This window comes from Schistocerca serialis, chromosome 3 (assembly GCF_023864345.2).
Source record: "Schistocerca serialis cubense isolate TAMUIC-IGC-003099 chromosome 3, iqSchSeri2.2, whole genome shotgun sequence".
Lineage (NCBI taxonomy): Eukaryota > Metazoa > Arthropoda > Insecta > Orthoptera > Acrididae > Schistocerca > Schistocerca serialis.
The window spans coordinates 457,537,404-457,561,124 of NC_064640.1; the positions used below are offsets into that span (position 1 = coordinate 457,537,404).

General features: G+C 42.2%; 1 pseudogene; it reads left to right on the top strand.

The window, feature by feature from the left end:
• Nucleotides 1-23,158: 23,158 nt before the first annotated feature.
• LOC126471753 (5S ribosomal RNA) lies at nt 23,159-23,276 on the top strand (annotated as a pseudogene).
• The last annotated feature ends 445 nt before the right edge of the window (nt 23,277-23,721 follow it).

Here is a 23,721-nt window from a genome sequence, read left to right on the forward strand (position 1 = left end):
CTTACATTTTATTTATTTGCACAATGTAAACTGAGTGACCCAAAGGTGCGGGAAGGGCAGTCTCATCTGAAGATGAGCGCTGTATAACGCCTGAATATTGGGCGTAGACGTTGCGCATGACGCGAGAATAGGACCGACAACTGAGCAGTCTGTTAAATCTACATCTACATACGTAATCCGCAAGCCACCGTATGGTGTAGGGCGGAGTGTACCTTGTACCACTATTAGTCCTTTCCTTTCCGTTTCAGTCGCAAATAGAGAGAGGGGAAAACGCCTATCTATATGCCTCCGCAGGAGCCTTAATTTCTGATCTTCGTTATACTTACGCGAAATGTACGTTGGCGGTAGTCGAATCGTTCTGCAGTCAGCGTCAGATACTGGTTCTCTACATTTTCTCAGTAGCGTTTCACAAAAAGAACGTCGTCTTGCCTCAGTGGATTTCCATTTCAGTTCATGATGTACCTCTATAATAACTGCATGCTTATCGAACCTATCAGTAAGAAATGTAGCTGCCCGCCTCTATGTCCTTCCTTTAATCCGAAATGGAAATGGTTCTGAGCACTATGGGACTTAACTTCTGAGTCATCAGTCCCCTAGAACTTAGAACTACTTAAACCTAACTAACCTAAGGACATCACACACATCCATGCCCGAGGCAGGATTCGAACCTGCGACCGCAGCGGTCGCGCGGTTCCAGACTGTAGCGCCTAGAACCGCTCGGCCACTCTGGCCGGCTTTAATCCGACCGGGTGGAGATCCCCAACACTTGAGCAGTACTCAAGAACGGTTTGCACTAGTGTTCTATAAGCGGTCCTATTTACAGATGAACCGCACTTTCCTAAAATTCTCCCAATAAACTGAAATCAGTCATTTGCCTTCCCTACTACCGCCATTACGTGTTCGTTCCATTTCATATCGATTTGCAATATTACACCTAGGTATTTGTTAGACGTGACTGCGTCGAGCAGTACACTAATAATACTGCATTCGAACATTACGGGTTTGTTTTTCGTACTCATCTGCATTAACTTCCTTTTTGCTATACTTAGAGTTAGCGGCTCTTTATCACACCAACTAGAAATTTTGTGTAAGTCGTCTTGTATCGTCTTACAGTCACTCAGCGACGACACCTTCGCGTACATCACAGCGTCATCAGCAAACTGCCGCAGACTGCTGCTCACACTGTCCGTCAGATCATTTATCTGTATCTCTCGTATTTGCTTCAACTAGACCTCTTCATCCAAGTATGACACTTTCCTTGATGTTGACGATTTTTCTGATGGCTTCATAAAAATCTCAGTCCATATCTAACCCACTAGCTATGAACCGTACCTCATTTTTGATAGTTACAATATCTCCGCACTAAAACGCCTTCTCATATTGTGTCGCTGCCCACAGACAGCACATCTGCAGTTCCTGACAATCCCTTGCCCAGTATACTGATGGTCCTACTAAAGTATTCACAAAAGGCACTACCCTCCAAACTTAAAAACTGGATCTCCTTGTGTATACGGATACAGTTTCCCCTATAGACAGATGTGTAGTGAACACTGCAGCACGTCTCGAGTTAGTCGTCTTTGTATGTCGGATGATAATGGCCACAAGATGCACAAGATGACAGGTCATTGGATAGCGAAGGCTACACAGGAATTCGAGTTTTCGAGGTCGACAGCCTCTGTGGTGGATCTTCAGAACCGCGGCACAGCACCATCACAAGTGTTTGAGAAACGGATGTCAGGTCGTCTCGGCATAGACTGGGTAATCGATGGTCAATTGCCGTTCAAATCGCCACCTATTTTAATGTGCGGTGAACCTATTTGTATCAGTTCTGTGGGGAGACAAACGCATCCCTCAGGCCACAACACTTGACAACTAACTCGGGTCAAAGTGCTTTCCCATGGCTATTAGCCACTCATTTTGTTTGGAGGCTTGTGGCTTCATTATGCCGTGAAAGTAGGTGAAATTTAAAGCTTGTTCTACGGAAGAATAAGCCGACCTGGGTGGCAGAGCGGTTCTAGGCACTACAGTCTGGAACCGCGCGACGGCTACGGTCGCAGGTTCGAATCCTGCCACGGGCATGGATGTGTGTGATGTCCTTAGGTTAGTTAGGTTTAAGTAGTTCTGAGTTCTAGGGAACTGATGACCTCATGAGTTATGTCCCATAGTGCTCAGAGCAATTTTACGGAAGAATAAGGTGATTAATCTACTATTTCCCTTCTTTGTGGTCATAAAGTACGTGTTCTTGCTATTTTGGAGGCGTAATTTCCCAACCACCACCTGATAATTAAGTTACAGGCTGCAAAATACAGCATATTCAACGTACAATGTGTTTCAAATAAGTTATATTACTGCTTCATTTACAAAATAATAAGTGAATGAAATACTCACAGGAGGTGCATAAAAATACGGAAATATCGCGATAAATGCATACCTGTATATAACAGCAGATGTCATGCAAGTCAGCAGGTTGCGCTGTATTATTTTTACCAATAACTGCACCTGTGTGATGTCCTCAGTACTCTGCACGTGCCAGTAGTAGTCAGAACAGTACTCTGTGTACTTGTGAGTGCATTATGTCGGAGCTCAGTGCATGCGAACGTGGGCAAAATGTTGGTGCTCTTATCGTGGGTGCTTCTGTTAGTAAGGTAGACGAAGTGTTTGATGTTTAAAGAGACACCGTATTGAAGATGTATACCGCACGCGGGGAAAGCGGAAAAACATCATCCGCTAAATCTCAACGCGGACGAAAGGATGTATTGAGTAATCGTGACGGACGCTCATTGAGGAGGATTATGACAAAAAATAAGAAATAAGAGGACGACAGCTGCAAAAGTCTCTGCAGGACTCGCGATCCCTGTTAGCTCCAAAACAACACGAAAGGTGCTCCGGAAGCAGGGGCGAGCTGGAATTACAAAACCGCTTATCAGAGATGCAAATGCTCTTAACGGGAAAACGTGACCCCAAAGCCTTAAAACCTGAACTATGGAGCAATGGAAGAAAGTCATTTGGTCGGATCAGTCCTGTTTCAGACTATTTCCAACTTCTGGCCGAGTTTACGTCCCAAGAGTGAAAAATGGGGAGGGGGTGGGGGTGGGGAGGGCAAGGGGAAGGGGTCGGTGATGATTTGGGCCGTTATGTCGTGGTATTCGATGGGCTCCATTACGCTGCAAGTTCGCATTACTGCCAAGGACTATGCGACCCATTTGGCTGATCAGGTCCCTCTCATTGTACAGTGTTTGTTCCCGAATGGTGATACTGTGTTCCAAGACGCAGGGCTCCTGTTTACACAGCTCCCATCGCTCAGGACTAGGTTTGTGAGCACGATGATTAATTTTCACTTGTTCTCTGGCCACCACAGTCACCAGGTCTCAGTATTATTGCGCCTTTGTCGCCTACTTTGGAGAGAAGGGTACTTGATCGCAATCCATGTCCTTCATCGTTACCTGAAACTGATCCTGTTTTACAGGATGTATAGTATAAGATTACCTTGAAAATAATACAGGTCCTGTATTTATCCATTCTGAGACGACTAGACACTGCTTTGAATGCCAACGGGGTTCCTAAACCGTATGAGGCGTGATAATGTGTTGTGTTTTTCTTGTTTCCATATTTTTGTCCACCCTCTGTGTTTAGATAGGTAAACTTCGGAAACATTACGCTTTCTGTGGAGTTATGAAGATAGTTTATTTATTTATTTTTCAGAGCCTTACAATAACGCCGGCCACAGTGGCCGAGCGGTTCTAGGCGCTTCAGTCTGGAACCGAGCGACCGCTACGGTCGCAGGTTCGAATCCTGCCTCGGGTATGGATGTTTGTGATGTCCTTAGATTAGTTAGGTTTAAGTAGTTCTAAGTTCTAGGAGACTGATGACCTCAGATGTTAAGTCCCATAGTGCTCAGAGCCATTTGAACCTTACAGTAACAAGTTATAATTTTTAAGCAGAATATTATTTTTGTTTACAAAGTAGCAGATGTATTTAAACCAAATAAGCACAAGTAAGTTTAAATCAGATTTGTATCAATTCTAGTTAGGAAGCTAGAAACGTTAAGAATGGATGCATAATGCTGCACTTTATTGGCTGTATTCAGATGGATGTTCTGGTGGTGAAATACTCATTTACGTGAAGCGTTCAAACGATTGCTTATTCTCCTTAACGCACAACTCAGTGTACCTGTTAAGCGACCAGCGGACGAGACGTTAAGTTGCTGGTCTCATGGAGCGACAAGCTTCCTCGGCGCCATAAGTTAAACGGTATTAAATATTTCGAGTAATAACTTACTTGGCCGCGAATGAAATGACTTTCTTACAAATTTACTGTCTGTAAATTGAAACCTAGTTATATCACGGTCAGTATTTGCGTCTTCGGTAAATTTTGTTTTATGAGAATTACGCCGCGGTCCATTGCTTATTTCTGTGCCCAGTGTTTCGTATCCTAATGTTGGAGACATCACCACAAGCTCTAAAGACTTTATAGCCTCTGACCACAGCCAAATGACCATAAAACAAAATTCACTAATTACTACTAAAATACAGCATTAGTGACTAAGTTCGATATTTACCTTTACATTAGTTAATCTGTGCATATTTTGATTCTACTCCTATTGCAGAAACGTTAAAGCCAGTTACAGGACAGATGTTTAAACCTTTTTTACAGTGCCACACTGCCAAATGCTAAAACAGTAGTCAGAAATGTCCATTAATGGATTTATCTACATAGAATAACATGGAATTATCACAGTTTTTTAAAATTTTATCTCACTTCTCATAAAATTCGAGTTTTTAAGGGTTCCTTAACTCAATCGATAAAAACGGATCCCTTATAGGATCACTTTGTTGTCCGGCTGTCAGCCTGTTCGCCTATTAAGACCCCCTTTTTCACGAACGAGTAGAGGTATCGAGTTGTTTGTTAAATACTATGATCTAGGGCCCCTTGGCAGTGGAAAACACTTAAGGTTCCAAGTCAATGCAATCAGAAGATTCGCCCATTAATGTAACGTATTTTGATACTCCAAAACACACTCGTCAAAACTTATAGGATACTTCCCACTAACCTAGAATTATGACATTTGACAGGAAGCGAAGTTTCACAGTCAAAATGAAGGTGAATATTCGAAAATTGTTCATCTGTAGTCATATCACATTAAAATATATTTTTGCCGTTAGTTGTACGTTTGTCTATCTGTCCATCTATTAAGACCTATATTTCTCAGAAATGAGTAAATGTATCAAGTTGACATTGTTGTCAAATACTAAGGTCTACGGTCCTTTGTCGGTGTAAAAAATATAAGCTTCGAAGTCACTGCAGTCAAAGACCCGACCGTTTATGTCACAACTCAGCCTTCAAGACCCATAGATTAACTATCCGTATACGTAATTAAGCTTGCACGGATCCCTCAGAGCGTGAGTCCTTCTCACACACGTCCAGAGTTTTTATTAACTTCCTCAGTCTATGAAACATTTCCGATTTTCACCATATCCAGCACTGCTGTTGCAGGCAAGCATTGACACCGTTAATTGTATGTTGTCGCAATGAGGGAAGTGAGGGCGGACGTTAGGTTCGTGACAAATGAGGCTGGGCGGGACGTCGATTCGTGCTGCGCAGTAACTCGGGAGGAATGCCTCAGTTCCGCTGCCGGGTATGAGTAAGAGCAGGCGGTTGACGTTGTAACTACATCTGCGATAAGACATGAACAGTAATTGTCCCTTCCTGGCCTGAGTTAATCGACCATGCAGCCCGGCATAACACTACGAAAGGATTTGACGGAACCGAAGATAAGAAAAGTATTTGTTGCGTTGTAATCACATGGCTCGCATTTGTTTGGACAATACTAGGAACGTTTCTTGTACGAATTACTTTTAGTATTGCTCGATGAGTGGAGAAACATTGGTCGAGGTAAATCAAGGAAATAATGAAAATCCAGAGCAGCTTGTAATATTTACAAGTGACTGAGCCAGTACGAGAGTATTATAGAAAATCAGTGCCAGAGTGTTATGGAAATAGACAGTGGATCGTACCTGGTAATTGATGGAAGAGAGACGACGTACTTTCTGCAAAATGATTTGGAAGAAATTTAAAGACCCATCGTTTGAGAAGGGCTATAAAATAAATTTAGTGCCTCTATCGAATATCTCGCGGATGACGCTAAACCAACAGAATTAGGAACGATAGATATGGGAACAAATATACCTAAATTTGTCCCATAATCAATTTTTTGGTGATAAACGGTATGAATGAAATATAGTGGAACAAAGTACTTACTATAGTGGAGATATCAACAGCTTGCTGAATATTTCTGTATATTAAAAATGAAAACTGACACGGGTGAAAGAAAATATATGACAATAGAAGCAAAAACGTTTTGGTAAATAAAAATTTACTCTCCCAGTTTATCAACAATATCAACGAGAGTGCTGTACACTTCGCTGTCGAGATGCCCCAGACAGAGGTTTGAGGTCAAGTGATCTTGGAGGCACGGAACAGTCGTTTCTCGACTTATCCATAATGGACCGTATTGGCACGGTAGTTGTCGTCTTACATCAGCTGCAAAATGTGCCGGTGCCTCATCATGCGTGTACCACATTGGACCACGGGTGACATTTGAGTCCTATGAGATGTCGAAAAGTTTACACTTCAAATACATTGTAAGGAAAAAAAAAGAGTCACTTCACTAGGGAATTATCACAATGGGACGGATATCGGTGGCTGTCATGTGCATGTACAGACGAACAGATGATTACAACTCAAGAAAAATTGGAGTTTCATAAATTGTGGCAAGTCAATAACGCGTTGCTCTACCTTTGGCCCTTATGCAAGTAGTTATTCAGCTTGGCATTGATTGATAGAGTTGATGAGTGTCCTCCAGAGGTTTATCGTGCCAAATTCTGTACAATTAGCGCGTTGGATTGTCAAAATCCAGAGCTATTTGAAGGAACCTGTCTATAATGCTCCAAACGTTCTCATTTGGGGAGAGATCCGACGAAGCTGCTGGCGAGTGTATGGCCCGCAAAAGGTAAAGGTCCTAAGCGCGAGCTTCTGTCAGGCGCACAATTTCAACCAGACAGGAACTTTCATATCAGCGCATATTCCGCTGCAGAGTGATAATTCCCTTTGGCAACATATTTCCTTTCCTTGACTGTCACATTCTATAGCTAAGTAATTCTTTCGACACCAAGATTTAAAAAAAAAGTTCCTTAAGAAAAATGGTTCAAATGGCTCTGAGCACTATGGGACTTAGCATCTGAGGTCATCAGTTCCCTAGAACATAGAGCTACTTAAACCTAACTAACCTAAGGACACCACACACATCCATGCCGGAGGCAGGATTCGAACCTGCGACCTCCTGTAGAGACGTTTTCCTTGACTCTTCCGGCTAAAGTTCCTTAAGCCTGAGTGTCATTGCTGTTGCGTGTATTAGTAACTTTGGGTACAAAGGTATATGAATCTAACAAAGTAGTATAGAATAACTGGTAGGTAATGGGAAGGGCGCATATTAAAATTTTTGTCAATTCTGTGTTTCCGTACCAATTTAGACACTGGTTGCGCTCCCTGGTCTCGGTGTCACTTCACTGCCACTTGAAGCAGAACCGAGAGTTAAGGAGAATTGGTTAAAGCACCAACTTGAATGTGAAACGAACAGAGTTCGAATCCCTGTCGAGCCATCTTGGTTTATTTTCTCCGTGGTTTCCCTAAATCTGTTTACTCGAGTGCTTGAATGGTTCCTTGGAAAAGAACACTGCAAGTTTTTGAAGGTACGTGTATTCTATGACCTTTCTGGAGCTTCATCATTAGTTTGTGAAAAAACCTTACGTGATAGAGAGAAACCATTAGCATTTCTGAACTCAGAATATTAAAAAAAAACATTAGAATCACCTAAACTGGTTAAGAAAAAATTGCAGAGTAGAAATTTGTAGAACTGTGTTATTTGCTGTCAGCTTGCGACAGACTAAGTGCGAGAATGTTGCGTACTGGTAGATAAAATTTATGTTCAAGAAATACTTTCATTCGTAATTGTTTTGTAATGGGTTTTGCTGAAAATCACCCTACATTTGGTAAACCAATTGTACAGGATGTCATGATTTCATCTGAATTTGATAATTTCAAAGAAACTTAGATTTTTTACGCTAAGGACTCAGATGAAAAAGTGTTGGACTTTGTTTTGAAAGTGCTGGGATTCATTTTAAGCTGCAGCTTCATAATAATCACATTAATTTCTGATGATGACCGGCTGAAAAGAAATCAGTTTGTTATATCACACAAACTGCTATAATTACTCTTTTACTTACAGTGCAAACCTTTCGAACGTGTATTCAAGTGTATTAGAAATAAGAGGTTAATCGTACAAGATGTTAAAGGAACTTTTTGTTCTGTCTACGTTCGATAAACCAGTAAAGAATATTTAGGTATACGCAAAGTTTCCTCTTTACCGCTATAAATTTGAAAGAAACAAGGTGATTAAAGCAGAATCTGTACTAAATTATAAGACTGTTTAAAAATTCTAAGCAATCTGAAATAAAGTAGCGGTGATTTAGGCGCACTGAAATTTCTAAGAGTAACTCACAAATTATAGGAATCTATTAACATTGACAGTCCTACTACAGGAACAATTACGATGACTCATTTGGAACTGCCACATGCGTCTGTGGATGGGGAGCACTACAGATTCATCAACAAATTATTAAAGTTGTTGTAACTGTAGATCATAAAGAGTTGCAAGTAATGGAGATGGTTTCTTGGCAATGGGCATAATTTTGGCAATGTATCATGCAACAAAAACAATTCAAAAACTTTACACTCCTTAGCTAAGCTTGACTGAAAGTTCCGTATGTTCTGAATAGCAACTTTGATTTTGAGGAGCCAGAAAACTGTATCAGTTTACGTCGACAGCTTTTATATCTAGTTACAATGTTTCAAACAAACAGATTTTGTTCTCTGAATATAAAAGTAGAAACAAAAAGTATTTTGGACTTCACTCTGAAAACTACAGAGGTGTGGACTTCATTCTCATCTCACTAGAGTTTGTAAATGCAAGGAAATGTGAGGAAGCTTTGAAGCTTTGAAAATAAATAAATTTATTTGGAATCAATTGTTACTGAACATTCACGTCAGATTTTGGTTTTGATTAATTTACTCTTAACTACGTAATTCGCACAGAAATTCCTTAAATATGGTGATTGTAGTTGATGCTTCTTATTCACTGCCAGTGGCGCAACTACTGACTGTTATTCAGTGACCTCGTCGTGGGCTATTTATGTGTTCCAACAAAAGTTAAACTGCTGTTAGGATGATGCATACTTCAGTATTTATTAGTCTACAATGTGAACAACAGAAAATGTTATAATCTCAGCAGTTCTTACAACGTTGAAAATATGTAGTAGCCTGTACAAGCGTTCCTCACGAGGATGACACGGCAAGTGCCATAACCCGATCTCTCAGAAACTTCGCTCAGTCGAAGAGGGATAGGGATAGAAATAGGGGCACACGTGTCCCGACTTGTCCGTAAATAAACCTATTCGACTGTTTCTGAGAAAACGACGATCAAAGTTTTCGAGGTACTTTATGTGCCTTTTAACAAGTACATAGTTCAGCCGAAGTGATGGTGCAGTGGCTAGCGTCGCGGCTTCTCTCTGCTTCACCTTGTGTTCAAAACCCATTTACTACTTTTATTTTTGTTTTTTATTTATCTACACTCGTTAGTCGAAGATTACTCTACGAATGTTTCCCATGTATACTGAAATAACGCTGTCCATATTCGTCTACTAATTTTATGCTTAGTGAATGAATTAGAAAAGAAAAGAGAAACAATAAATTAATGGAAAAATTATTTGAAATTGTTTTCGGCGAAATTCTTGTGTGATATCTTGACTCATAATCAGACTAAATTGCCAATTTCTGGAATGGTCATCTCTTATGCATGGTTTGCCACGAAAGTACCGCCGACACGTGAAATCTTCAGCAGTGTTAACGACGATCCTTTTCTGAATGAGATTCATACGAAGAAATGTCGCTGTAGCAAACCTACCTTAATGTTATGTTCGTGGTGTTCGGAATTTCTATTTATCGAATGTTTCTACTATCGGTATCATCCAAGGGAAAGCACCAAATCTTCCTGAAGTATAAATATAAGAATAAAATATAAGAACTAATAATTGATGTAACAATGAAGTACAAGACTATGAGAATTTAAGAAGCTTGTATCCCCTGAAAATATCATATGCATATATGTTATGTAATAAATGTATGACACTTATTGTGAAACCCATTTGTAATTTTACAAATAATATAACGCCCTTGTATCCCCTAACTTGATAAGAAACGTTCGTTTAGTAACATTCTGCCGATATGGATAGATACATGAATAAAATTAAGTAAATAGAAAAAATAACCGGTTTTCGAACAGGGAAAGCAAAAGAGAGAGACCATGAAACTAGGTATTATGCCACCAATTGCGTTGAAAATTTTGGCAGTCGTTTTCTTAGAAACAGCCGAGTATTTACGGATAAGCCGAGGCACGTGTTCTCTTAGTTTAGCTCTTCTTCCACTAAGCGAAGTTTCTGGAAATTCAGGTTATGGCACTTGCCATATTCACTTCGTCAGTCTAGGAAGTTGGATTGTTTGTCATGGTTCAAAGGTACAGATATTCAGACTTCAGTTGCTGGTTCTTACTCATACTCGACCGCGGAAATGCTGGACTGCGCAGTACAAGCCACTGAGTCACCCATAAGCATTTGTCACGAGCAGCCTGGCTGACCTCATCAACCCCATTTCGATAACGTATAATTAACGCAGACTTTGCGTGTGTGTGAGACATCAGCGTCGTGTAGGATGAAAACCGGAAACATACAAAAGAATACTAAGAGCGTTCACAGATATTGGCTTTTTGTGAAAACATTAAGAGTTTTAAATCAATAAAAAATTTCATTCATTTGCTATACGCGAAAGATACGGTTACAGGTAGAGGGATGAATAATTGTCTCTGTCTGTACAGTCTCTGACACCGTTGAACAGTAAGGAAAGCCGCATACATCAGCTTTTTGGGGGATTTTCAGGTCAATCTCGTACTAGATTAACCGCAAAGCAAGAAGAAAACGTTGATGTGATAGACGTATGCCGGCCGAAGTGGCCGTGCGGTTCTAGGCGCTGCAGTCTGGAACCGCGAGACCGCTACGGTCGCAGGTTCGAATCCTTCCTCGGGCATGGATGTGTGTGATGTCCTTAGGTTAGTTAGGTTTAACTAGTTCTAAGTTCTAGGGGACTAATGACCTCAGAAGTTGAGTCCCATAATGCTCAGAGCCGTTTGAACCATTTTTGATAGACGAATGGAAATTTTTGCCTATGAACAAATTTAATATTTAAATGTATCCCTATTAGTATGGTTGGTTGATTTGGGGGATGAGACCAAACAGCGAAGTCATCGGTCCCGTCGGATTAGGGAAAGATGGAGAAGAAAATCGGCCGTCCCCTTTCAAAGACACCATGCCGGCATTTGACGGAAGCGATTTAGGGAACTAACGGAGAAACATAAATGAGGATGGCCGGACGCGGGTTTGAATCGTCGTCCTCCCGGATGCAAGTCCAGTGTGCTAACCATTGCGCCACTTCGCTTAGTTGTCCCTATTAACTGCAATGAAAATTATTTACTCCAGACCTGTTTTATTATCCATTACAGTTCTCTCCTCATACTTATTATTGCTCACACAACGTTTCATTATTTCCTTTATATCATGTGAGAACTTCAATAGTTTCCGGATCTAGAAGTTTGGTGCGTTCCGTATGGTGGGTTTCTGCACTGTAGGAACTTGATGTTTACCGTTTCAACAGATTTGTAGCTGCTCTAAGTTAGTGCATTCCAGTTAGCGAGTTTCACTCACACGCTGCGTTTTGTTGAATCAGTTGGATAAAAAACTGTGGAGTAACATTTAAAAAAAGTATTCATTGTAAAGAATGTGGAAACTGAAGCCACACATTAAATTGCAATGTTCACACAGAGACCGTTGGTCTGCTTTTATTACTTCCCTGATTCTTGTTTTAGAGAAGCATAATCTCAGATGAGAAAATTGACGAAAAAAGGTCTTCATAAACTATTTGTGTATGGTTCGTATCATAGACGTAGAGGGTATTTTTCGAAATTCTAGGATAATGAGGTAAGAAAAATTACTTATTTAGCAGCAGTTTGACAGACTGTTGTAGTTACAAAACATCTTCTCGTATACAGGGTGTTTCAGTAGCCCCTAGCGAAGTTATCTAATGCAGCTTAAAAAACTTGTGAAGTCTTCATAAGGTCGGTATTCCCCTCCTCGTTTACTGTATGGCACTAATGTTTGGTAAGCTAATGTTGCAAACGAAAAGTCCGTTCGCAAAACGTCAATCCTTGAAATCATTTACTTATGTCCGTCCACCATATAACTATGTTAATATGTCGTGCCTGGTGACCGAGTGTAAGAAAGAGCGAAATTAATGCTTAAAATGAAGTAACAGTGAAACAAATAATGTATTATCACTACAGAATATGTACCCTGATGTAATCGTAATAAAAGCATGTTCCAAGCAGTGTAGCGCGGCGCGTATGGTTGGGCGTTGCGGGTTGCATAAAACGAGATCGTTAGGGTCAGTCGAATCGCCCTGTGTACTTGACAACTAGTATGCACCAATAATACTTTTAATCAGTGAAATCTATGCCGTAGCTGTCGATTAAATACTGCTTCAGTGAGTACAAGTTAGTGGAGATACATCCTGATGTCCATGTAGAATAAACGACATATTTCATAAAAAATATCAGAGTACGGTATACAATTTTTAAAATACTTTTTATTAGGATAGTTTATTGAGACAAAAATTTCAGGAATCTACTTCACTGTAACTGATGAAACATTATTTCCAGTAGGCGTATGCAGTTTTGCAAGATTATTGCAGTTTTATCTAACAGTATTTTTGCTACCTGTTTTGATAAGTATAATTAATTGTGCTGCTTGATTACCATGGGGTTAACGGTAGTTAAGAAATGATTTGACGTGCTGAATATCAAAAAGATTGTGGAGCTGTGAGCACATAGTTATCTCTGTCCCACATTTGATACAGATACATGTACACAACTTTCGCTGAAAATATGAAACTGACCTTCCTATATCCTTCTGTAGCTAAGTGGAACCAATTAACCTCCATTTATGCCTGAGGATGGTCAAGTGTGATTTTGAAATCAACAGTAAGACAGCAGTACGAAAGCAACGAATTTCACCAGGCAGTGATTATGCTAGGAAATGTATAAGGGGCATTCAAAAGAAAACGAGACATATGGAAGAAAAGTAAGTAAACTATTCATTATTTCAGAGCTAATCGCTATAATTGTAAATACATTTGTCCCACTGTCAGACGAGACGGTCAGTGCTTTCATGGAAAATGTGGTCGTCTACGGAAAGATGATTGTCCCCATGAGTGTACTCAGGCCCCCTCACATGTGACCATGGTTGTTTCGAGAACGCTGCAGAAGTTTCGCATAGAGGCCCTTAAACATCCTCTCTACAATCCCGAACTCTCCTCATGCGGTTTCCATATTTTTGGGACCCTGAAGAAAGACATTACTGACCGTCGATTTGCTTCGGACATGCAAGCCACGGCACAATTACTGTTCCGTAGGCTACCGCAAACATTTTTGCATGAAGGTACTGACCGTCTTGTCTCACAGTGGGACAAACATATTAACAGTGATGATGATAAGTTCTGTAACACATTCATGTTCAAAAAAACAGAACACGTTGAACGACTAGACATAGGACGTTCATATTCACAGGACATGTACTTTACTATCTTCTGCAGAAATGATTAGCATTTGAACCACGTCGGCCGGCGGGTTCAAGGTCAACATCGATATCGCGGCGCAACAGTACCTACCGGTAAAATGTACCTGCGGCTCTCGTTGTCGCTATAAACCGAAGGTAATGGATCAGTGTGACTTGAGAAGACGTGCAGGATGCCTTGCAGATGTATGCGCGAGCCGTACCGTCAAATCAGTGACTTTGAAATAGGCCGCATTATTGGCATGAGAGAATGTGATGCATCCATCCGGCAAATTGCTGCTGGTGTGGGACGGAGTGATTCGGCAGTGCAACGGGTGTGTGCAGAAGGCCTTAGAACACGACGAGATGGTTCAGGTCGCACCACCCAGACCACCCCTCGAGAAGATCGACACTTCATCCGGATGGCATTGCAGGACAGATATGCGTCCTTCTCGGCTCTGCGGCAACAGTGGAACAATGGAACACATCGTACACTATCGGGGGTTACACTCCGTCGCCGTTTATTACGGCACGGATTACGTTTGCGTCGTCCACTTTTGCGCCTACCTCTGACGAATATGCAGAAACACGCTAGACGGCAATGGAGTACTGAACAACATGACTGGGGACAGGAATGGCATCAGGTAGTATTTTTGGACGAAACCAGCATCTGTTTGTTTGAAAATGATGGCCGCATTTTCGTTCGCCGCAGACAGGGGGAGCGGTATCACAGTGACTGCATTCGCACGAGGCCTTGCGGTGTGGGATGCTATTGAGTGCAACCACAAATCGCAACTGTGACCAGTGCGACCTACGCGAATGACACCATGCGACCCGTAGCCATATCCCTTCTGCACAACACAACAGCCGCCATTTTTCAGAAAAACAATGCACAACCGTATGTTGCAGCACGAACACGTGCCTTCTTCGTGTCACAGGATTTCAGCCTTTTGCTCTGGCCCGCCAGATTGTCTCCGATCGAAAATGTGGGGGATATGGAGAAACGACGGGTGCAGTGCTGTGACCCAATGCCAAACACCACAGATGAACTTTGGATCCAGATGAATGCAGCATGGATGGCTATACCACAGGACGCCATTCGCGCCTTATACGCGTTCATGCCATCATGCAAGGACCAAGTTACCAGCTCACATGGCAGACCCTACGCCTACAAGGCGACAGGACATATGCTGAACCGAGGTGACTGAAATGCTAATCATTTCTGCGGAACATACTAATGTACATGTCCTGTGAATATGAACGTCCTGTCTCTAGCAGTTCAAGGTGTTGTTGTTTTCTGAACATGAGTGTAATAAACAGTTTACATACTTTACCTCCATCTGTCTCGATTTTGACTTCCTGTTATAACACGATTATATTTTTCGTATGCCATTGGCAAATGTTTACACGTTACAGACTTTTTTTTTGTACTTCACAGAATCGAATTTGAATCTGAGGGCAGAAGAAATTATGATTTATGGAAGGAAGTCGGAATGAAAAGCTAAATTCCCTGGAATAAATTAGAGACCTGTCAACATCGTCTTAGGGATATACTGTTGGCCCATTTTTCCCTGTAAACGAAGACGTTAAAGTCGAGAGGCACCCTTGTGCTACTAGAGAAGAACGACTGTGTGCCATTCACCTAATCTATTGTTTCCGTAGACAAAATTACAGTATAAAAGCACCCTGTATTTGACACGCGATATCGTAATTTGCTAATGTTCTTTTCTCAAATTAGAGGAAGTTAAGAAATGACACAAATAAAAGCTTGAAAAAGATAAACTGTAGAGTAAAATATTTTTTTATACACTACTGGCCATTAAAATTGCTACACGAAAAAGAAATGCAGATGATAAACGGGTATTCATTGGACAAATATATTATACTAGAACTGACCTGTGATTATATTTTCACGCAGTTTGGGTGCATAGATCCTGAGAAATCTGTACCCAGAACAACCACCTCTGGCTGTAATAATAGCCTTGATACTCCTGGGCATTGAATCAAACAGAGCTTGGATGGCGTGTACAGGTACAGCTACACATGCAGCTTCAACACCATACCACAGTTCATCAAGAGTAGTGACTGGCGTAATTGTGACGAGCCAGTTGCTAGGCCACCATTGACTAGACGTTTTCAGTTGGTGAGAGATCTGGAGAATGTCCTGGTCAGGGCAGCAGTCGAACATTTTCTATATCCAGAAAGGCCCGTACAGGACCTGCAACACGCGGTCGTGCATTATCCTGCTGAAATGTAGGGTTTCGCAGGGATCGAATGAAGGGTAGGGGCACGGGTCGTAGCACATCTGAAATGTAACGTCCACTGTTCAAAGTGCCGTCAATGCGAATAAGAGGTGACCAAGACGTGTAACCAATGGCACCCCATACCATCACGCCGGGTGATACGCCAGTATGGCGATGACGAATACACACTTCCAATGTGCGTTCACCGCGATGTCGCCAAGCACGGATGCGCCCATCATGATGCTGTAAACAGAACCTGGATTCATCCGAAAAAACGACGTTTTGTCATTCGTGCATCCAGGTTCGTCGTTGAGTACATCATCGCAGGCGCTCCTGTCTGTGATGCAGCGTCAAGGGTAACTGCAGCCACGGTCTCCTAGCTGATAGTCCATGCTGCTGCAAACGTCGTCGAACTGTTCGTGCAGATGGTTGTAGTCTTGCAAACGTCCCCATCTGTTGACTCAGGGATCGAGACGTGGCTGCACGATCCGTTACAGCCATGCGGATAAGATGCCTGTCTTCTCGACTGTTAGTGATAGGAGGCCGTTGTTATCCAGCACGGCGTTCCGTATGACCCTCCTGAACCCACTCCATATTCCGCTAACAGTGTCGCGATACGAAAGAACCGCAATCGCGATGGGCTACAACCCAACCTTTGTCAAAGTTGGAAACGTGATGGTACGCATTTCTCCTTATACGAGGCATCACAACAACGTTTCACCAGGCAACGCTGGTCAACTGCTGTTTGTGTATGAGAAATCGGTTGGAAACTTTCCTCATGTCAGCACGTTGTAGGTGTCGCCACCGGCGCCAACCTTGTGTGAATGCTCTGAAAAGCTAATCATTTGCATATCACAGCATCATCTTCCTGTCGGTTAAATTTCGCGTCTGTAGCACGTCATCATCGTGGTGTAGCAATTTTAATGGCCAGTAGTGTATAATAAAAATTAAAAAGCAAACGTTCTTCAGTTTAGGAAATTTATTGATCATCGAGGCTCAAAGTTACAGACATTCAAACGTCAACTGCCGGTTCTTACTTACATTAGGAGCGGAACTGCTGAAATGCACAGTGCAAGTCTGTGAGTCGCCCACAAGCATTCGTCACGAACAGCGTGGCTGACCTCAGCCGCCCGTTTTGGACAACTTGTAATTAACGCCGTCTTCTCGTGTGCGTAACCTTAATGTCTTATGGGATGAATATTGTTCTCAGTACGTTCCAGACACGCATCTTCCTCATCATCCTCTGATGTGAGGAAGCAAATGTGTGGTGTCTCACGTTGTCACTGTCTGATATTTGTTTCATTTATTTTTAATGTATTTTCATTCTTGTCCAATCTTGGACACTTTATGGCTAGTTGCAGAGAAGTCAGTGATCACATATTTCCTTTCTCCATTTCATCAATATTTTCATCTTCCTTTGCGCTTATTCCAGAACAAGACAAGCAGACAAACAATATGCCAACAGCCTTACTTACTGTGCTACTGCGTCAGAATCTAGACCTGCACCGTTTCACCTGTGGCCGTATCCTGCATGAAGAACAGTTTAATGCAATCGTTTTGAACTAATTACTTGTCCCGGAAGTATTAAGGAGTTTTTATGATAATTCCACACATTCTCCGAGATATTTTCTGTTTTCACCCTAAACGACTTTGATGTTAAAGAAATGCAAAGTCAGTGTTCATTATACAATGTGCAAATGGCAGTGATGAGGTCAGCTGTCCTGTTCGTGGCAAGTGCTTGTGGGTGCGGCGTCGATTCTTATTGCGCAGTTCAACAGTTTCCCCGCCGAGTATGAGTAAAAAAAATGGCTGAGCACTATGGGACTTAACATCTGTGGTCATCACTCCCCTAGAACTGAGAACTACTTAAACCTAACTAACCTAAGGACATCACTCACATCCATGCCCGGAGCAGGATTCGAACCTGCGACCGTAGCGGTCACGCGGTTCCAGACTGAAGCGCCTAGAACCGCACGGCCACACCAGCCGGCGAATATGAGTAATATCCGGCTATTGACGTTTCGATATTTGTACTTGAAACTATGATAAATTGGCTTCATCGATTCAGTAACGCTGTTTAAATTGCTAGATAAATCAGTTGTAGGTAGTGCATACCGGCCAGTTACATTTATTGGTGAATCCAAGGAAAAAGTAGTGACCTTAAAAATGATATCAGGCACAGCGTTCTTGTACAATGTATTCAGTAGCGTTGATCAACAGTTTCTGCCCACAACATACCAGTTTAAGGGAGGACTTGGAAGGAAGTAAAACGCGCAGTATTATGTTTTTAGAGATGTTAATGGAAATACGATGGTTTTTTTCCTTAGAGGTAGCCGATTCGAGATCGGTGATGGAAAAAGAAAACATCATCACGAAATGTAGTCGGCACGGAGAGTACTGGTGTCTGCATTAAATTCGAAATGTCTTCACAGTTTCTTATGGAGATAAGGGTTAATACACTGACGACACCATTTCGTCAACGGACTTCTGGCAAGACATCTAGTGTTACTCTAGAGGCTTTATTCTAGAAACATGGCGGATTCACACCCGTCACATAATCGATTTGCTGGGGGTAGCAAATGACAAAGCAAGTCAATGCAATGAGCGAAATGTGTGGTGTACGATCTCATCACTGTACCTTCTTGGTAGGGGAATGTGGGTCAAAGTGGCTACTCTAAGAGAAATTGAATTTTCACCATAGCATGATTGCTGATGAAAGCTTGACGCTTAAGCAGTCGTCACGCGGGACGAGGCAGCTACCGTTCGCGTGGACGAGGATGGGAAATCCAGCGTCACGAGAGACAGCGCAGTCGGCACATGGGACGAACTGATAAAAGTGATTTGCGCTCTCAGCTCTCACCAGCGGCAATGGCGGCTTTATTTGGCTCGCAAACCACGCAGTTTGATTACGCAAATGAACGCGCGGAAAATGCTTACGTTAGCTCTATTAAAACGCACATTTTCTCGCTGGTCCATATGCTAGTCATGTTGATCTGTTTGTACTATACATAAACGAAAACTTCAACATCAATGAACACGTGACAAGACGAAAACGAAATATACATGTCCAGTTAGTATGGATATCAGCTTATAAAACTTCACCAAATCGGACAAACTCACTCCTGAGAGACAGAGAGAGAGAGAGAGAGAGAGAGAGAGAGAGAGAGAGCATACTGATATTTACATAACTTCGAATATTACAGAAATTATTTCTATTAATTTATGAAGGAAGACTCAGAACCTATTAAAATGCTGGAAGGTGAAGAAAAACTGAATACAACAGGACACGAACCCGATACCCACTGTTTCGTAACGTGGTGCCCTTACCAGCTACATTACGCCGATGATCTGCTATGAACGACCATGTTTTTTCTGTTGCACTCTTCTGAAAGCTTTAACCACCAATAAGTTATTGAAATTTAATTATAACAAATCCTACCAAAAACGACAGGTTTTTGATGATTATTCAATGTACCGTGGCCTTAAAACGGCGTACTTAAATAGAACTTGATCTGTAACAAGAAAATACACAAATATTTTAACTACCAATACGACGTTTCTGTCATTTTATTACAACAGATGGTACCAATAACGATGCGGTCTCGAGGGATTCGATGTGCTTAGAAACAGCATATATTCAGAGGGCGTAATTTATGACACAGAATCCATGAAATATGAGCTTCATCTGAACATGACAAATACAGTATGGTGTCACGCAAGTTCTGCTTCTGACGTAGAGAGAGTTTTTCTTCCTATTGGTTCTACTTTACGTGGAACGTTGCCGAAATATCGCATAACTTATTGTGTTTCACGTCACGGAATTGCACTGCCAGTATAGATTGTAAGTATAAAAATGATGCGGTATTTTGTTTCACTCTGCCAGCTGAAATGCTAATCTCCGTAGGTCGTTCAGTGTAAATTCATAACAACAGTTCTCCCTTTCAAAAATATAACTAAGGATTTATTGTTCTTGTTCTTCATTGAACACACTCGTTACGCTTCCCATAATCCCTTTATCAACTACCGTATCTTCATTATTTTCCTGTAACTTTTATTTTCACTGTGTTGCATGTAAAATTAAATTGCTTCCCTGCTGTAAAAAAGGGCATCCTATCATTCTTAATGACCTCAATCGGATTTTCTATCGCAAGAGGATCCCATGTTTGTTGCTCTAATCCCTGGACATATTTTCAAGGCATCTTGATGCTCTAGCATCTACAGCAACACCTAGTGACTGCAGCAGACCGTTTTCCAACAGGATTTTTGCACTGCGAAAAATAGAACAGAGACAGTTTTAATTTTCTAGCAGACCTCTCTTCCGGCCGTTGTCAGCTTTAGTGACTGGAGCCGCTACTTCTCAATGAAGCAGCTCCTCAATTGGGCTCATAAGGGGTGACTGCATCTCGGTTGCCAACAGCGCTCGGCAGACCCGGACGTGGTCCCGGCGGGGGTTCGAGTCCTGCCTCGGCCACGGGTGTGTGTGTTTGTCCTTAGGATAATTTAGGTTAAGTAGTGTGTAAGCTTAGGGACTGATGACCTTAGCAGTTAACTCCCACACGATTTCACACACATTTGCATTTTTTTTTTTTTTTTACCGCGAGCGGTCACCCTTCCAAGGGCAAGCCAAGTCGACTAGCGCTTCACTTCCGTGATCTGACAGAACCGATATTACCACTTTTTTATTTGTTTGCTTTTTACCACTGCGGCAAGGCCATAGGCATAAGTGAGATAGTACTATACATATAATGAATAATACACACTGAAGAGCCAAAGAAAATGGTACACCCGCTAATACCGTGTAGCGCACCCGCGAGGGCGCAGAAGTGCCGCAACACGACGTGGCACGGACTCGACTAATGTCTGAAGTAGTGCTGGAGGGAATTGACACCATTAAGCCTGCAGGGCTGTCCATAAATCTGTAAGAGTACGAGAAGGTGCATATCTCTTCTGAACAGCACGTTGTAAGGCATCCTAGATACACTCAATAATGTTCATGTCTGGGCGGTTTGGTGGTCAGCGGAAGTGTTTAAACTCAGGAGAGTGTTCCTGGAGCCACTCTGTAGCAATTCTGGACTTGTGGTGTGTCGCGTTGGCCTGCTGCTGTTGTCCCAGTCCGTCAGAATGGACAATGGCCATGAATGGATGCAGGTAATCAGACAGGATGCTTACGTACGTGTCACCTGACGTCAGAGTCGTATCTAGACGTATCAGGGGTCCCTTACCATTGCAACTGCACTCGCCCCACGCCTTTACGGGGCCTCCACCAGCTCGAACAGTCCCCTGCTGACACGCACGATCCATGAATTCATGAGATTCTCTCCATACCCGTACACGTCCACCCGCACGAAACATTTTGAAACGAGACTCGTACGACCAGGCAACATGTTTCCAGTCATCAACGTTCCAATGTCGGTGTTGACGGGCCCAGGCGAGGGGTAAGGCTGTGTGTCGTGCAGTCATCAAGGGTACAGGACGAGGCCTTTGGCTCCAAAAGCCTATTTCGAGGATGTTTGTTGAATGGTTCGCCCGCTGACACTTGTTGATGACCCAGCATTGAAGTATGCAGCAATCTGCGGAAGTGTTGCACTTCTGTCATGTTAAACGATTCTCTTCAGTCGTCATTGGCCTCTTTCTTGCAGAGTCTTTTTCCGGCCGCAGCGATGTCGGAAATTTGATGTTTTTTCCGTATTCCTGATATTCACGGTACAATCGTGAAATGGTCGTACGGGAAAATTCCCACTTCATCGATACGTCGGAGATGCTGTGTCCCATCGCTAGTGCGCCGACTATAACACCACTTAAATCTTGATAATAGCTACTTTTCCTGCCCTGGTCACCTTACCCCACCCTCCCTCATTCAAAACGTCATTTCAGTAGATATTCAGAAAGAGATACCGACAGTAAAGGAAACTTAGAAGTCGAGGTTAATCGTAGCTCGAGCGAGCTGCCGAACCCCTTTGGTACTGAACCGAAATGTCATATAGAAATTATGGCACGGAGTGTCTGTCGAATTGAAGGTTCTACGTCTCTTAAAGAGTAAACTAGTGTCGTTGTATTCTGACGGGAATGTCATTACAATTGTTTTTTATTGAACTTCCAATCATGTATTCCCCCTGAAATATTAAACTTTATATGTGACTTGAGCTGTCTAAGCGTTCATCAATAAGAAATAAATTGTCCATAAAATGAATGACAAGCTTTCTACTCCAAGTTGGTAAAATGACTGCCATATTAAAATGTCTTACTAAAAATAGCGCTCTTTCTACGTGCAATATTTTTATTAATTTGATTTATTTTAAATTTATTTTCCTTCTGGTACTGAGCAAGATGGGGCAGTGATTAGCACTCTGGATTCACATTCCGGGTACAACAGTTCAAATTCGCGTCTGGTCATTGTGATTCAGGTTCTTCGTGATTTCTCTATATCACTCGGGGCAAATGGCGGGATGATTCCTTTGAAAGAGCACGGCCGATTTCCTTCCGCATCCTTGCAATAATTCAAGATTGTGCTCGGTCTCTAATGACCTCGATATCGACGGGACGTTAGACCCTAATATTCTTTCCTTCCTTTCCTTTTGGAACCATGTTGGACACGTTGCAGCTATCTGCAGGGAATTTTGCAGTCATGAATTTCCTTTCGTTTATCTCATCAGTATTTTTTCTAATTCCTGTACGATTAATCTAAAGCAAGAGTAAAAGTACAATAGGTTAAAAGTTAGGATAGTAAACAGCTGAATTTAAGATAGGAGATTGAAAAAAAAAAATCATAAGCATGCCGTTACAACTGTAGCCGACTGATAGTAAGAGAGCGTTATGGAAATACCAGCTGTCACCGAGCGAGGTGGCGCAGCGGCTAGCACACTGGACTCGTGTTCGGCAGGTCGACGGTTCAATCCTGCTTCCGGCCATCCTGAATCAGGCTTTCCCTGATTTACCTAAATCGCTTAGGCAAATGCCGGGATGGTTCCTTTGAAAGGGCACAGCCAACTTTCTTCCCCATATTTCCCTAGTCCGATGACACCGATGACCTCGCTGTTTGGTCTCGTCCCCCAAATCAAATCAACCCAACCGGTTGTCCATCGGAATCATTATAAGAAAGATGATTTTTTCCAGGAAGCATTATTGCATAAGTACAAACACCCAACAGCCAACGTCCTTGCTACAGTGGTAACACCGGTTCCCATCAGATCATCGAAGTTAAGCGCTGTCGGGATGGGATAGAACTTGGATGGGTGACCATCCGGTCCGCCGAGTGCTGTTGGCAAGTGGGGTGCATTCAGCTCTTGTGAGGCAAACTGAGGAGCTACTTGATTGAGAGGCAGCGGCTCCGATCTCGTAAACTGACTTACGGCCAGGAGAGCTATTAGTATGGATGAGTATGGATTGAAATAAAGACGGAAGTAGCAGTTTGGTTTCGGCAAGCATAGTAGCTAGGAGTGAGGCGTCATTAAAGTCTCCGTTCAGCGATGAAACACACTCAAAGAAACAGACTTTTTGTAGCTTGCTGTCTTTCAAATAGACTAACTCTGTTCGTCATTGCATTAATTGTCCATACTTATTTAAAGTCTTTGGTTATATGAGTGACAAAAGATAAGCACCATCTCTTCCTCCCATTTGACATAACTCTCCTATCATTTACATAAATGGAGAAGTGAAGCTGTCGCCAACCCACAAGATGATTATAACATCGCATTGCTTGGCATTATTTC